Source organism: Megascapheus bottae, chromosome 19 (assembly GCF_031878675.1).
Source record: "Megascapheus bottae isolate mThoBot1 chromosome 19, mThoBot2.hap1, whole genome shotgun sequence".
In the NCBI taxonomy this organism is placed as follows: domain Eukaryota; kingdom Metazoa; phylum Chordata; class Mammalia; order Rodentia; family Geomyidae; genus Megascapheus; species Megascapheus bottae.
Window position 1 is genome coordinate 46,346,449 of NC_143527.1, and position 14,158 is coordinate 46,360,606.

At 42.5% G+C, this 14,158-nt stretch overlaps 1 protein-coding gene and 2 pseudogenes across 1 annotated transcript in view; 1 reads left to right on the forward strand and 2 right to left on the reverse strand.

Annotated features, from left to right (window-relative positions):
• Positions 1–3,928, reverse strand: part of LOC150049973 (ral guanine nucleotide dissociation stimulator-like) — a 28,735-nt gene extending 24,807 nt beyond the window's left edge. Inside the window, exon 1 of the mRNA XM_090353544.1 lies at positions 3,854–3,928. The gene's annotated coding sequence lies outside the window, so the exon portion shown is untranslated. The remainder of the gene's footprint in view (positions 1–3,853) is intronic.
• On the reverse strand, positions 935–1,548 carry LOC150049975 (AP-1 complex subunit sigma-3 pseudogene; annotated as a pseudogene).
• Positions 1,278–13,224, forward strand: LOC150049976 (proteasomal ubiquitin receptor ADRM1 pseudogene; annotated as a pseudogene).
• The last annotated feature ends 934 nt before the right edge of the window (positions 13,225–14,158 follow it).

The following is a 14,158-nucleotide window of genomic DNA, read 5'->3' on the forward strand; positions in this document are numbered from 1 at the left end:
TTTCCTGAGCCACCCTCAGCTCTGGAAGGTTCTTTCAGGATTAGCTGTCATGGAAAAGTCTGAGTCCACATGAAGCTGAATGGACACAGAGAAGAACCCAGAGGGTCCTCATTCTTCCTCCACTGCTCACAGACATTGTACACGTTTGGACCTTGTTCTGCAGGGGGAAGGGAATCCCAGTCCTTAGGTAGAGAATTGATTGGCCTGGACCCTGGAGGACCCACCCCGGAAGTCCACTCTGCTCCTCCCGGATCTCCCCGCCCCTTCCGCTGAGGACCCAGAAATAACGGCTCCGCAGGTCCAGTGACTCAATGGCTGACAGCGCGGGTCCTCACCGCCCTGGACTCCCCTTCCTCCCTCTGGAGCCGTCCACGCGGGTCCTCCTGGGCTAGGATGGGGAATAGACTGGAGGGGAGGTGAGCCCTGTCCCGTCCTCCCCAACCCTCCTGCCTGTCCCCTCCATCCTCCTCCGCCGACCTAGTCACCTAACCTCCCACTGGGTTTCCCCTCTGAACAGTCCACGACCTCTTCGTGGACCAGGACCGGCCCCGAACCTCCACTTTGCACGTGGATGTGTGGAACATTAACTGACACCACACCCTTGATAACTATGTCCATGGTTGAATAGGATGTAAAGCTCAGAATCATGTTGGCCTCCCACATCTAAGACATTGTGCTCTTTTACCACGTGTATTTATTTTTCTTTAAGAGATGAATGCTTACAATGTATTCATAAGCAGGAGCTATTACAGTATGTATGGTTTTTTATCCCTCAGAAAATCAAATTCCAAAAATATATATTGCAATTATTTCTTACAAATAATCTCATGGAGTTTTAAAATTTTACACACTATTCAGTCTGCCAAGTTATACAGCAGTTATCTCCAACACAGAGGCAGATTAAGTCATCATATACAGTATACTATAGACATAGACATTTCAAATATACTATATTAGCCAACGTGAACATTTGCTAGTTCACTAAGAATCCCTTTCTTTAAGTTACTTGTGGCATGGCTCTGCACTGGATACAAAACAATGAGGATTTAAAATTCAGCACTTGCAGCACTCGGAGTCTTCAAGTCGGTTAAACTGTAGGTTTGTTCATGGATTCTTCCATTGTCATTTGAGCTTCTCTTCTCAACCAGCTGCTGTCCCTAGTGGAGACACTAGGAATTGCATCCTCTACACTGTCTTCCCTCTCTCTCCTCTTTCTCTCTCTCTCTCCTCCTGTAACACGTCAGACTCTTCAATGGCTTTGACAGCTATTTTCTTGGATGTTTCCTGAATTTCTCCACCTATTATAAACTCATCAAGGATAAAATATGCCTTTTCAAAATTAAAGATGATACCCAGCTCGCAGACCTTTTATAAACAAGTTTGAGCTCCTTCCAGTCAATGAAACTGCTTGTTCGATGACCTCGAGAGAGAATAATCTGAACTATTTCCCGGGTTATTTTTTTCCTCTCTTTGTCAGGGAGAGTGGTGTACCACTTCTGTAGCCGTAATTTCCCTTGTCGACTGAACAGCAAGATGAAATGTATCATGGTGACCCAGACCCGCCGACACCTGCACCCCGAGATCCGCGAGCGCCCAAGCCCGCTCGGCTACCAGGTGAGGCGCCCGCCTCACCTGTAATATCTCCTGTTTGAGTATAAAGTAAACCTGATGCCTTTAATGCCTTTCCTAAATGTTTGGTTTGTAAAACTTGAAATATTATTAGCAGTTAAGAGTTCCTGTATATTGCTGAACTTTTAAAAATATTTACAGAGATCAGAGACAATGTATCTCGTATGAATGTCCTAAATTCATTTGTATGTTTGGAATTGGAAGAAAGAAGAATAACCAAAGATGGTAGAGGAGATAGATATTCAGTAGTTTTGATGTCTTAAAAGCTGCTAGCTAGGCTGGGATGGAAAAATTTTAAACCTTTGAATATAAAGACATTCTTATGGGGTTATATTTTCTATAAATTATTTACCCAGGTTTTCAGACATCAGAAATGATGTCTGTGACATCTCTTACTATAATACAGTTCAGTGGTAGGGATTCATAACAATGGCAGCGATTATTATTGCTACCACTATTTAAAGACAATCTCTTCTATTCCAAGCAATCTTAGTTATAGTTACTTGAGAAAGTTTCACATGCTTTTGAATGTAAATCTAATATGTTTTGTTTCTTACTTTGGGCATTGATTACTTTGGCAGGAAGTACATGTTTCTTTTATCTTCCTGCCCTTCCTACCCCCAAAGACATTATTATTGCTGCTAGACATTATCATTGTGAATCTGTGTCACCTTTATACTGCAGATTATGCATTACCAGGTATTAATGTAATCAGAGATATTATGAGGAATTAGTCATGGCAGTTGTCCTGGTGCTTCATCATGTCTTTCCATGATTCTTGCACATGAGTTTCGAGGTATTGTGTCACTCGAGTGGCCTGGTCAGGGACGGGACCTTCTAGGGTTTCCTAGGACAAGTGCATGCGTGGCTTGGGGGCTCTGGGGAGAACTCATGTGGCAGACTCTTAGAGGATACAATGGAAAATGATAGCGTTGCTCCTACTCAGAAGATATTTAGGAGGAAAATGCTAAGCCAAGAGGAGAAATTGACCAATTCCAATTGATTTGAAGGAAATAATTCAGATAGTATATGAAGTAATCACTAGGCTTTGAATTTCTAATAGTTACTCAAATGAATGATTTAGAAGTATAATTATGGCCCCAGATTGAAATTTAATCAAATTTGTTTAGATGTTCTTCAGTTGTATATTTAACTTGTGTGGGTGTGTATGTGAGAGTGAGTGTGTGTGTGTGTGTGTGTGTGTGTGTGTGTGTGTGTGTGTGAGATCTGAGGTTCGAACTGGAGGCCTCATACTTCCCAGGCAGATGTTCTACCACTAAGCCATGGCTCCAGTTCCTTTAACTTAAAAGACTTGGTAAAACTTACTTTTCATAACAATTCATGTTGTGTAAGTTTTTATGATTCTATTTTTGGATAAAAGTATTTTCATACCTCATTAAATGCTTTACAAATATTCTTGATAATTCCTATTTGACACTTGGCTATGCACAGGGGTTCTCAGATGTGCTGGGAGTCACCTACAGAAGATGATCATCTTCACGTGGCACACTGGGGTAAATTCTGAGGGGCTTAGGGATACACTTTATATGGGCTGTGGTGAAAGTAATTATCATGTTTCTTTATATTATATAATTATAAGAAGATTGCCAAGTGAAAAGATAATATTCAATTTGCATAAAATTTTCAAATAAAATATTTTTAAAATTCCAAAAAAAAGAGATGAATACTTCCTTGAAACAAAATTTCTAAGGACAGTTCCATTTTCTTCATGTGTGTGTTTATTTGATTTACATTTCTCTTTCACAGCATAATGAAATTCTACTCTTGTACCCATTTGGAGAGGATGGTGGGGGATGAAATTAAGCAACTATTGGTAAGTATCTACAACGACGACTAGAGTTTACCTCACTTCAGTGTTCATTGTAATTGAATGATGATAGTTAATATCAATTTCATACAGACTAGTGAAGGAATGATTTCCTAACTCCTCATCATTGGGAATGCATTCTGTGTAACTTATCTTTAGGTGATAGGTGGGTGATGTAAAAGGGCTGCCCTGAGTATTGAGAATGACATAGATGCACGCACTCTCTATGATTTGGAAGGCAGGTGGCTTGCAGGTTTGCAAGTGTTGTGTTGAAAAATGTCCTGTGCTCTTCCCCTTCCACCGTCGGGTTTCTTGGGAGCATCGAGGGATACCCCTGGGTGGCTGGGTGGGTGAGGGCACTGACAGATACTATTTGTATTTCTAAAAGAGACTCACACTTCTTGCTTATTCTGATTATAGGCTTCACCTTGTTCTTCTTAGCCCTACCAAAAAAAAAAGGAAATCAAATTAGGTTAAAGATAATGAAGCAGACTTTAAGGGACACATTTTGTACTTGCTTTTCCTAGGCTTGATAGGTATATTTATACTTTTATTTCTCATTAAATGAAAAATTTTGCTCTTGAGATAAAGAATTAATGTGTACAATCTGAATTTGACTTCAAATTGTGATAACTATAACTCGAATTACAAAAAATGAAACATTTCTCTACTTTGTTTAATTGTTTGATCTTTATAAAATAAGTAGTGGCATGAACAAGTATACTTTTCATCCTTTATCATCTTGCTTTGATAAAACTTTGGAATAACATGATTTTATATAATCATTTATGTTTACATTTTATATTAGAGGTGAGTTTTTTAAAAAACCATACTTTCCTTCATGTTGCCCTAGATTTTCTGTACATGGTTAGAGAATATGTTCAAAATACAGTTGCAATATCTACCTATTATCTACTATGTATACAATATATGTGTGTATATGGATTCGAGTATGTAATTGTCGTGTGTGTGTGTAGTTCAAATTTAGGATCTTGGGAGCTATCCCTAAGCTTTTTGCTCAAAGCTAGCCCTCTCCCACAGCTCTATTTCTGGATTTTTGGTGGTCAATTGGAGATAAGAGACTCAAGGGCTTTCTTGTCCAGGCTAGCTTTGAATGGTGATACTCAGATCTCAGCCTCCTGGATAGCTAGATTAGGCTTGAGACACCAGTGCCCAGCTGAAATTGTCTTTTTCTGTTCATCAGCTGGTTAGAACTGACCCTCCCCCCTCTACTTTCTAAAAAGGCATAATTGTGCCAACGGATTTTGAAAATAAACTGCCCGGTACATTATGTGATTCATGTAAGTATACCACCAGATGGATCCAAAAGATTGAGTCATATTGCCTAGCCTTCTGAATAGGCATATTGATCACATTATCTGCCAGCATTTTTGTATCCTTGCAAATGTTCTGCATTGAATTACCTGGTTATGCTTCATGAGATTTAAAAGTGTGTTTACTAATTTTCATGCTTCTTAAAAGCTGTTCAAATTCTTGCCTCTCATCTCCAGTTGAATAGTCAGATCAACCAAAAAGGTGACCTTTTAATTACAATATACCTTTTAAATAAAGGTATATTTACCTTTGTTAAAAAGTAAATTGTTATTGTAAAGGTGGTATCCAGCTATATAAGCCAGGTAAAGAGTACATTTCTTCCTGGACAGAGTCACCCTGTCTCTTACAGTTTTTCCTTGCCATTCCCATCCATAAGGTGTTTATTTTGCTTTCAACATAGTTGTAAAGTATTTTTTCCAGTTCTGGGCTTTGAACTCAGGGCTGTAATGTATTTTTTGCCAGTTCTGGGCCTTGAACTCAGGGCCTGAGCACTGTCCTTGGGTTTTCTCAAGGATAACACTCTACCACTTGAGCCATAGCACCACTTCTGGCTTTTTTCTATGTATGTGATACTGAGGAATCAAACATTAGTCTTTGTCCATGCTAGGCAAGCACTCTACCACTAGGTCAAACTCCCAGCTGCAATATATATATATATATTTTTTTTTCTTTTATTTTAATCAAAGAAAGAATTCAAGTTGGGTGCCAGTGGCTCATGCCTGTAATCCTGGCTACTCATAAGGCTGAGATCAGAGAATAACCATTGAAATCCAGCCTGGGAATGAAAGTCCATAACACTATTATCTCTAACCCACAAAAAAGCTGGAAATGGCTCGAATAATAGAATGCCAACCTTGAGCCTAAACCTCAAACTCCCAGCTGTAATATATATATATATGTATATATATGCATAATTTAACACTATAATAGAATGCCAACCTTGAGCCTAAAACTCAGGGATAGCATCCAGGCTCCCCTGAGTTCAAGTCCCAGGACTGGTGAAAGAGTAATAATAATAATAATTCAGATCCTATGTAGAGGAGAAACACTTCATATAGGGGAATTTCTAATAGGAGGTATTTCTGGCGTCAATGCCTTTAGCTTTACCACAAAGTAGAATTTGAATAGTTCCCATTTGATTGACTTCTGTTGATCCACAGGTTACTGTAGTTAGTAGAGTTCCATTTCCATTTAAAACCAAAACCCAAATGTGTCTTATATTGTCTGTGAACTACAATTAAATAGGACAACCCAGGAAATGATATTGAATTTCCTGGCTTGAGATCTGTGGAAGTTGTTGATGAAAGCGACAGATAAGACTCATAATTTTGAAAATAATGGCTTCAACCTTCTATAAAAATGAATTATTGATAAGCAATTCCTCAGTCCAGATTTGACAGTTCGTTGACTGTGTGAACACACAAAAAATCAACCTTGAGCTTTGTGACTCTGGAATCACTGGCTTGATTTTATCCAGGGGTGACATTTTTTTCAGCTATAGTCTTTTCATAAATGTTTTTGTTCAATGGCAACTACTCTGTAAAACTACTTAAAGATAATGATGATGATGATGATGATGATGATGATGATGATGATGATAATAATAAAACAAAAGCATCCTGTACTTTCCAGCAGCATCTTCATGACCACAACCTGTGGCTGGGGCAGGCCTCACATGCGGCCTGGCCTGCGGTGGATGCTGGGTAAATGCTCCAGTAACTCTGTGAAGTCTTTCCTCAGCAGTAGCTGAGGTTCAGTATTGCAGGGCAAAGACAGAGAGAAAGAAGGACCCGCCGCTGCCTACAATTCTTACACTAGGAGAGTCAGATTCATGATTCTTAGCTCTGGATTCCTGATTTTGATAGTTTCTTCCCAAGAGAAGATATCAACAAGTAGCCAGCTGGCCTAGTGTGACCAAAAACCATTCCATGTGCTATTTTCACTAACCTTGATATGAGTGCCTGTGGTTTCCTTCAGATAAATTGTCCTTCCTGCCTTCTAATACATAGCTCCTCTATCAGTTATAGCTTCATTTTTAAAGTCTGTATAAAAACCTTCTGCTCTGCCTCTGTAGACCTGGCAAACTCCTGTGTTCTGTCCTTGGTCCCTTTGTTTCTGTGTGAATACCCTGTTTGTCTGCTCCTCACTAGGCAGTGGAGTTCTGTAGCCAGGGCAACAAATGTTGGGTCATTGTGGTTAAGAGAGGAGTGCTGTGGTCCAGTGTTTTGTGAGATTCTTACTGGGTTTTTGCCTGTGATCTATCTCGTAGGTAAACAATATTCAGTGGTTAACAGGTTCTACTGGAGTTTTTGTTTCTCTGTCCAAGAAGTCTGGCTCCTTTTTCAAGTTACACTTGAACTGCAGAGTCTGGTTTTAAGTTTATTGGGGATGCTTTCTTTTACCCTTCTTCCTATCACCCTGATCTGATTAGTGTGTCCACTGTGACACTCCGAGTTGCTTCCTAGTAAATTTTTTCGATAATTAACTGACATATTAATTTTTATTTTAGAAAGCTAGTATTTCCTGAAAGATCTAAATGCAGCTGTATTTCTTTGATTACTAGAGTTGACTTTGGTCCAACATTAGGAAGGATTTTCCTGAATATAGAAACAAGACTGGACAGGAAAGACTGTTTCTGAGCCTGGGCCCTGTCCCTCTTGCTTGCCACTTAGTGCTCAAAAGTGAACAGATGTGCAAGATTGCCTCAGCTCCTGGCCTTTCCTCCCTCCTGTTAGAAACTCTGGGCAGGAGGGGAGCATGGTCTAGTGCTAGAGTGCTTGCCTAGCACGCACAAAGTTTGATTCCTTAGTACCACATACAAAGCCAAGAAGGTGGTGCTGTGTCTCAAATGGTAGAGTGCTAGCCTTGAGAAAGTCCAAGTTCAGTGCCCAAACCCGGGAGTTCAAGCCCCAGGACTGGCAAAAACAACAACAAAAAAAGCACAAATCTCCAGTGTCAGGAATGAATAGACACACAAGAGATACAAATATTGTCAAGCAATTTACTTTTGCTCAAAAGGGTGCAATGCCTCACTCTACCCAGAGCTAAACAGGCACACTGGGCAGAGCAGTTTAGTAGGTTTTTATCCCAGTCCAAACTGTCCCTTGTCAAGGAGTTAGGCTCACATTCTAAATATAACTGATTACCAACGTTAGATTGTTTTTTTAAAAGGTTTACAATTTTTTTTCCATCACAGCTGGCTGAAAGCAGAACTGGGAACAGAGTGGCTGACAGACACAGTGAGAGAGGTTGATGAAGTCAGCAGAAAGCTCCCATTTAAAAGGGGGAGGTCTGGGGCACATGGCTGACACCTGTAATCCTAGCTACTCTGGAGGCTGAGATCTGAGAATCAAGGTTCAAAGCCACCCCAGGCACAAAAGGACCTGAGACTCTTATTTCCAACTAACCTCTAGAAAACAAGTGGTGCTTGGTTCAAGGGTAGGATGGTAGCCTTGAGCTGAAGAGCTCAGGGACACCTCCCACCCAGACCCAGGGGGAGGGTGGTAGCCTTGAGCTGAAAAGAGCTCAGGGACAGTTCCCAGGCACAGTTCAAGCCACGTGAGCCACAGAAAAAAAAGGGGAGGGTCACGTGTGTTTGGCCTAGTGATAGAGTGCTTGCCTAGCATGCACAAAGACCAGGGTTCAATTCCTCGGTACCACATACATAGAAAAAAGCTAGACGTGGTGCTGTGGCTCAAGTGGTAGAACTCTAGCCTTGAGAAAGTCCAAAAACAGGTTCAGGCCCTGAGCTCAAGCTCAGGACTGGCCATTGATAAAGATTTCTCTAACAAGCAACACACTTGGCAGTTGCAGTTTTATTCTTTGAATTCCTTCGATAAATATTTATCTCCCTAATTTGGCGAGTGGGTCACAGCAGCACAGCTGATAATTGCAATGTCACTCTTTCAACTCCTTCGGCACAAGATTTGCATTCCTCACATGGCTGCTGGTCATAAACAGCACAGAAATACGTCTTTAAAAAGCAAATAATAGAGGGGGGAAGGGAAATGGGGACCATGACATGTGAAAGGGTTTCAATGTGTGGGCATTAATGCACCATTTATCTGGCAAATATCATGTAACCCTTCTATTAATTAGAATAAAAATATATTTTAAAAAAGCAAATAATACCAAAAAATATCAATATACAATACAAAAGCATTTCAGTTTGACAGAAAAGACTACTTTTTCCTCACACTCCTCTCCCTCACCCTCAGAAAAGGCTGGTGTAGGTGCGGTGGCTCATGCCTGTAATCCTAGCTACTCAGGAGGCTGAGATCTGAGGATTAAGGTTCAAAGCCAGCCTGGGCACAAAAGAACCTGAGACACTTATCTCCAATTAACATCTAGAAAAATGGAAGTGAGGCTTGGCTCAAGGGTAGGGTGGTAGCTTTGAGCTGAAGAGCTCAGGGACAGTGCCCAGGCCAGATCAAGCCCCATGACCCACCAAAAAAAAAAAAAAGGGCTGGAATCTTATCTCTCACCACCAGGTGGCAGTGCTGATCTCACCTCAGCTCCTGCAGCCCCTAAATAACCTGACCTATGGAAATCAGCTCTGAAAACAGGGATGCGGGCACTGCCTTCATAAAAGTAGACAGTCAGTAGACTTCCTAGAGAGAAACAAGCAGTCGTTTGGAAGGGAAGAAAACCCTGAATCATGGTTATGCAGTTGGGGAGTGGCGGGGGGAGACAGCAACACTTAACTACCTTGTGAAAATACAGTGGAGCATATGAAAAGTGAGGGTGAATTTTTTTCTCTATTTAATAAAGATGAGGAGAAAAGGCATGTAGCTGAAGGTAGATGGTGGTCAGGTATCTTTTTTGGTCCAAGAAGACAACTTAGCCAGGGTTATTAGAAAGGTAAGAGAGCAAATAAAACTATGGGAAATAGACATAGGCTCTAGAGCTCACCTCCCTCTTCCTCCTTGCTCTCAATTCTACATCTCTAGTACAGAAGAATCTTCTGTACCCAGACACCAATTCAAGGAGATCCTTTTCCTCCACAGCCAGGCAACAAAAAAAGGACTAATTTCTGAGAAGCCAAGGAATTGAACCTGTGTCTTCCTGCATGCTAGGCAAGCACTCTACCACTAGGCCACACTCCGGCCCCTTCCTAGTAACTTTTTTTTTCCATGTCCTTTTATCCTGGTTTATTTTCTTAATTTGAGAATGGGCATCTAATTTTTAATCATCAAGGTACATGAAAAAATTTATTGTTGTGGTAATGTATAGAGGGGTTACAGTTACATTCGTCAGGTAGTGGGTGCAAGTAGCCAGCTGGCCTAGTGTGACCAAAAAAGCATTCCATGTGTTATTTTCACTAACCTTGATATGAGTGCCTGTGGTTTCCTTCAGATACATTGTCTTTCCTGCCTTCTAATACATAGCTCCTCTATCAGTTATAGCTTCATTTTTAAAGTCTGTATAAAAACCTTCTGCCCTGCCTCTGTAGACCTGGCAAACTCCTGTGTTCTGTCCTTGGTCCCTTTGTTTCTGTGTGAATACCCTGTTTGTCTGCTCCTCACTAGGCAGTGGAGTTCTGTAGCCAGGGCAACAAATGTTGGGTCATTGTGGTTAAGAGAGGAGTGCTGTGGTCCAGTGTTTTGTGAGATTCTTACTGGGTTTTTGCCTGTGATCTGTCTCGTAGGTAAACAATATTCACTGGTTAACAGGTTCTACTGGAGTTTTTCTTTCTCTGTCTAAGAAGTCTGGCTCCTTTTTCAAGTTACACTTGAACTGCAGAGTCTGGCTTTAAGTTTATTGGGGACGCTTTCTTTTACCCTTCTTCCTATCACCCTGATCTGATTAGTGTGTCCACTGTGACACTCGAGTATGCTTCCTAGTAACTTTTTTATTTTTGTTTTTTTTGGCCAGTGCTCTGGGTCTAAGCACTGTCCTTGGACTTTCTCAAGGCTCGAGCCACTTGAGCCTCAGCACCACTTCTGGCTTTATTCTATGTATGTGGTAGCAAGGAATTGAACCTGTGTCTTCCTGCATGCTAGGCAAGCACTCTACCACTAGGCCACACTCCGGCCCCTTCCTAGTAACTTTTTTTTTTCATATTCTCTTATCCTGGTTTATTTTCTTAACTTGAGAATGGGCATCTAATTTTTAATCATCAAGGTACATTTTAAAAACATTTATTGTTGTGGTAATGTATAGAGGGGTTACAGTTACATTCGTCAGGTCGTGGGTGCATTTCTTCTCACACATTGATACTCCTTCTTATGTTTTTGTCCCTGTTTCCCACTCCCCTCTCATCAAGGTACATATTAAAAGAGAAAAACTTTAGATCATTGGTGAAGATAATTCTCTAGCAAAGGATTTTTTTTCCCTCTCATATGAGACAATGGACTTGTCAGAGTGGTTTGGTTTCTTGTAACAGTTTTCAACTTCATTCCCTTTTGCTCAAAGTTTTATGCAATGGCAGTCTGGTAATTTTATATTTCATTGTGTATTATTGGATTTACTTTTAGCCTCCCTCAACATATACAATAACTTGAGAGTAAACTTCTGGGCTGAGTTGCATGTTGGTATGAATGTCAATCAATATGCCATTCTGGAATGAGCATGTGGATTTAATCATGTAATTCTGAAAATTAGGACGGGGAAGAGCGAGCCCGGACGGTGCCTCTCGGCCGAGCGTAGGCGCAACCAGGATGACGACGTCGGGCGCCCTGTTCCCGAGCCTGGTGCCAGGCTCGCGCGGGTCCTCCAGCAAGTACCTCGTGGAGTTCTGGGCAGGGAAGATGACCCTGAAGGGGACCACGGTGACCCCGGACAAGCGGACAGGGCTCCTGTCCATCCAGCAGACAGACGACTCGCTCCTCCACTTCTGCTGGAAGGACAGGACGCCGGGGACCGTGGAGGACGACCTGATCATCTTCCCTGACGACTGCGAGTTCAAGCGGGTGGCCCAGTGCCCCAGTGGGAGGGTCTACATGCTCAGGATCAAAGCTGGGTCCAAAAGGCTCTTCTTCTGGATGCAGGAGCCCAAGACTGACCAGGACGAGGAGCACTGCTGGAAAGTCAATGAGTATCTGAATAACCCCCGATCCTGGGGCACTGGGGGCCAGCGGGAGCGGTGGCCACGAGCTCTCGGCCCTGGGTGGTGAGGGTGGCCTGCAGAGCCTGCTGGAAACATGAGTCACCGCCAACTCCTGCAGCGCATCCGACCGGCTAGCCTTGGAGGACTGGGTGGGCTCAGGGCCCTCCCAGGGCCGGGCCTGGCCAGTCTTGTAGGTAGCGGCGGGCCTCCAGCGAGCAGTTCTTCCTCCAGCTCCTGAGCCAGTCGGCAGCTGTCACCCCATCCTCCACCACCTCCTCTGCCCGTGGCCCCCCAGCCCCTTCTGCCCCAGCCGCCGCCTCGGCCACCCGCCGGAGCCCCGCGCCCAGTTCAAGTAATGGAACGGGTAAGGCAGCCAGTCCGACCCAGCCCACGAACGTGCCAGCCGGGCCAGCTGGCGGCCAGCAAGTGGACCTGGCCAGCGTGCTGACCCCAGAGATCATGGCCCCCATTCTGGCCAACGCCGATGTCCAGGAGCGCCTCCTGCCCTACTTATCCTCGGGTGAGTCGCTGCCCCAGACCACGGACGACATCCAGAACACGCTGACCCCGCCCCAGTTCCAGCAGGCCCTGGGAACGTTCAGTGCAGCCTTGGCCTCGGGGCAGCTGGGCCCCCTCATGGGCCAGTTTGGCCTGCCCGCGGAGGCCGTGAAGGCCGCCAACAAGGGCTATGTGGAAGCATTTGCCAAAGCTATGCAGAACAATGCCAAATCTGAGCAGAAGGAGGGCGACACAAAAGACAAGAAAGATGAAGAGGAAGACATGAGTCTAGATTAAGTTATTTACTGTCTTTTAAGGAATTTGAATTCTTAGTCACGTGACTCTTGTAGTGGCATTTGTGATGTATTGCATACCTTTTCCTGTTCCAACTCACCAATAAAAGTCCTTTCTTTTACCTGAAAAAAAAGAAATAAAATTAGGACAAATACAAGAATGTAAATTGTTATATCTTAACTGAATAGAAATAGAACTAGCAAAAATCAGGATGTGGACAAGAGAAATGATATAATGCTAATAACCTCCTATGTTAAAGTAAAAGAGAGACTTTATATGATACCAGGTTGAATGATCTAGTTAATAAACTCCAAGAGTACCAACTTTTATTAGATTTTAGAATTCCTTTCATTAACCTTATAGGAATGTATTAAAAATCCTACCTTGTAAAATGCTTTAGGTAATGATTAGCAATCTCTTTCATTTCTGCTTGATGTTTTAATGAAAAATAAACACAGAATCACGTGTATTTGTTTTTTTTTACTGTGTCATTTATTTATTTATTGCTTATTTTCTCATCAGTCATGGGTCTTGAATTCAAGGTCTGGGTACCGTCCCTGGGCTTCCTTTGCTCAAGGCTCCTAGTCTACCACTTGAGCCACAGTGCCATTTTTGGCCTTTTCTGAGTATTTGATTGGAGGTCAGAGTCCCCTGAACTTTCCTGCCTGGGATGGCTGTAAACCGAATCCTCAGACTGGACTAGCTGGTGTTACAGGCATGAGACACCAGCACCAGGCTGTGTCTTTTTTTTTTCTTTTTTTGGCCAGTCCAGGGATTGAACTCATGACCTGATCATTGTCCTTGGACTTTCTCAAGGCTAGGGCTCTACCACATGAGCCTCAGCACCAATTCTGGCTTTTTTCTACGTATGTGGTACTGAGGTCTTCGTGCATGCTAGGCAAGCACTCTACCACTAGGCCAAACTCTTGGCCCCTTTACTGTGTCTTTTAATCTGTGATCATCAGGCATACCACATTCTTCTTTCATTTTTTGTTCACTGAACATGACCAGGAAGATGCTTAATGAATGTGAAGAACCAATGCAATATTTCCACTGAGAAAAAGAAGTCTTTTCATTATTAACTTGGCCATAAGTGGTTCATAGATACGTAGTAAACAATGTAAAAAAGGACTTAAGGCTATAGTGCTTTGTGAAGTCATTTATTGATTTATCTTTGTGTGAGTGTTGGGGCTTAAATTCAGGGCCTGGGTGCTGTCCTTGGGCTTTCCTCAAGGCCAGCACTCTACCACTTGAATCATAGTACCACTTTGGTCTTTTCTATGCATGTGGTAGTGAGGAATCAAACCCAGAGATTCGTGCATGCTAGGCATGCACTCTACCACAAGGCCATGCTCCTGGCCCAGTTTTTAAAGCAAGGTGCAACTGAGTGGTAGATTGTCTTTCAATACATATGTACACCACATATGTACACCACATATGTACACACACATACATGTATATATAAATAAGTTGGCTGTACTAGACTTTGAACTTCAACTTTAATTGCCTACCAGGCATGCTTTCTA